Source organism: Cyclopterus lumpus, chromosome 20, assembly GCF_009769545.1.
Source record: "Cyclopterus lumpus isolate fCycLum1 chromosome 20, fCycLum1.pri, whole genome shotgun sequence".
NCBI classification, from domain to species: Eukaryota; Metazoa; Chordata; class Actinopteri; order Perciformes; family Cyclopteridae; genus Cyclopterus; species Cyclopterus lumpus.
Window position 1 is genome coordinate 3,448,456 of NC_046985.1, and position 3,029 is coordinate 3,451,484.

A 3,029-nucleotide genomic window follows, 5' to 3' on the forward strand; every position below is an offset into this window, starting at 1 on the left:
CGAGCGCCTGGTTGCACACAGACAGGGAAGAAAAAGTGAAACGGAAACACGTAAAAAAAAAAAAGAAAAGACACTTATTTTTTTTTCGAGGGGGGGGGGGGGGGGGGGGGAAATTGTGGTGCATGTCGTGTGGCAGTGGGGGGGCAACAAAAAAAAAAAAAGGACTGAAAACACTTTCAATCCACGCTTATCAACGTGCTCCTTCACCGCCAACGCTCACCACCACGCCGTCCCTCCGGGGACCAGACGTAGAGCTTCGTGTGTCCAGTCAGTGTTAGTTGCGTTTTTTTGTCAAGACTTCTTTTTTTTGTGTGTGTGTATTTGGGGGGTGTACATGAAGCCCAAATATATCTATGCCGGTATCTTTCTTTTTCTTTTTTGGGGGGGGTTTGTTTTTCTCCAAAGCTGCGTGCGGTGGACACGTTCAAGCAGCTTTGTAAACATGTGTATCTTTCAGTGTTTTCCGGGAACAAAAAAAACAAAAAAAACATGCTGCATATCGTGACTTCTATCTTTGCTTGTGTACGTACGGTAACATGATACAATACGCTGTACAGTGGGGTGGTGGGGGGGGGAGGGGGGTCCTTTTCCTTTCTTTTTCTAGGGATTTCTATCGTCCGAAATGATCCCCTCGTTTCTTCCACAGTCGAGAAGTGAAGCCAGGAAAACGTCGTCGTCTAAGGACGATATCGAACCGCGGCTTTACGTAACGCCACGGGAGAGAAATATGGAATATTCGTTGGCCGGGAAAAAAGGAAAAAACACACCAGTTAGTCATTTTATGTTGTTGTATCTGATTTTCATCACCAAATACCAAATATTTCCTTGTTGAGCCCGAATGTCTTCAGAATTATTATTATTATTTTTTTCTTCTTCTCTCTCTCTGGCTGAAAAATTAAGTACACACACAGGAAAAGAGTGTTATTTTTTCTCACACAATGAAGCACACACACATCCTCCAATCTAATGTGCACCAGGCTCAGTGAGAGGAAAATACTGGTCTTGTTGGGACTTTTTTTAAATGTATTATTATTATTATTTTCTCTGTGTAAACGATGCTCACATTAACTCCCGGTGCCACGGAGCTTGAAAACGACTGGTATCAAAATTAAGAGTCGGATGAAACATCACCATCAAAATTAAAATTGTGCAATTTCTATTTTTTTTATTATTTTTTTTTTTTAAATGAATTTGATCCGTTAACGGTTGAGTTTACACGCGTGTGTGTGTGTGTGTGTGTGTGTGTGTAAGCGTGTACGCATAAAAGCTTAAATGGACAAAATCTACGGTATGAATTAAAAAGAAAGTTGCCTTAAATCATAAAAACAAACAAATTACACAGTGAGAAAAAAAAAAAAAAAAGGCCGGACGTCTTGAGATCTATTTTAATGTAATTTTTTTTTTGGGGGGGGGGGCAGATTCTTCTCACAAAAAGGAAAAAATAAATTAAAAAAAGTCTAAATAACCATTTAAATGTATCACATTACACACGGCATTAAGAAAATAAATATATAAGTTTTTCTTACACTTGTTGGATGAAGAGACTGTGTGTCCCGAGGGGGGGGGGGGGGGGGGGGGCTGGGCTCTGGCCTGCACACTCGAATGTATAATAATGTAACAGCAGTCGGTGGAAATGTGCCCAAAAAAAAAAAAAGAGGCAAAGAACACCAGTATTTTCCTTCTGTCCACTGCTGCCCTTCATTACTGGTGCCGTACGTAGTGTTGGAACACGGCGTGTTCACAGAACTGATTTCCTGAGGGACGAGGAGGAGGGGGGGGGTGGGGGCTTATCAAGGGGCACCTGACCTTTTTGAGCGTTGTGTCGAATAAGGCTCTTAGAAACCCAGAGGTGTGTCCTCGGCTGCGAGAGAAGGTCAAACACATCAAGTCCTGCAGCAAGAACACACGGCGCCTTTTAGTTTTTATTAATGCGAGAGGAAGAAGGAAAGAAATCAAATGACTCCGCCCCCCGACTGGGAAAACACACTTTTTAAAACAAAGATGGCGGCGCGTTTGAGGCTCAAAGACTTGACCTTTATCGGACATTTGGGGGAAAACGGTAACAACGAGAGAGCGTTTTGTTTATCAGACGTTTTTCAGACTGTTCAACTGGCTTTTTAGGAACCCTTCACTTCCCCCTCCTCGGGGGGGGAAGGTACTCACTTCCTCCTCCAGTTCCTCGCCGCGTGGAGAGGGCCGATGGCCGCCGTGAAGAAGGAAGAAGACGGCGCCCACCGACGCTCACTTTTCTTTCTCTCTTCTTTTTCTTCTTCTCGATGGTGACGCCGATGTGCTCCGTTCTCCAGATGCAGTAGATCTGTGGTTGTTGATGTGTAGACGCGGTCGTCCTCGGGGGCTCGCCGCCACTTCTACTACGGTATATTATGTTGGTGACAATGTGATTGAAGCAGTGGCGTTTTGTCAACGTATAGAACCCCCCCCCCCCTCCGAGAGGTTGTGGTAGTGTAACGGGGGGCCCCCCCCACCCCGCATCATCGGCCGCCCATCGATCTGCTTTGTAAAACGTGATATTTTGTACTGAATATTTATATGACACAATTAAATATCTTTAAAAATCTTCTTTGTGGGCTGTTCTTCATGGAGGGAGGATAATGTTACTTTAATATCTGGAAGGTGAGCGCAGCCACAGGTATTTTATGCGTCAGCTACGATAAAAGACTCAACTGTACGCGTCGAGATAGTAATTCATACGCCGGCCGTCGTTAAAATATCTGGATCCAGAGGCTACCGAGCTGAGGAAATTGTTAATTAGACAATCTATAATTAGGATCTGTCAGACAGCCAATCGGATTTGGAGAGAGGTTTAAAAAAAGAGGAGAAAAATCACATTTTGATTATTAGAGGATGAGTGGCAGATGTGAGACAGATGGTGACATTGTAGCAATTGAATATAATTGACTCAACCCTTCATTTTTTTTTTTTTAGGCCTCTTAGCGGGAGCAGATTACAATAAATCCTCCCCCCCCCCCCCCCCCCCCCCCCCCCCCATAAAAAAACAAACGGATTTT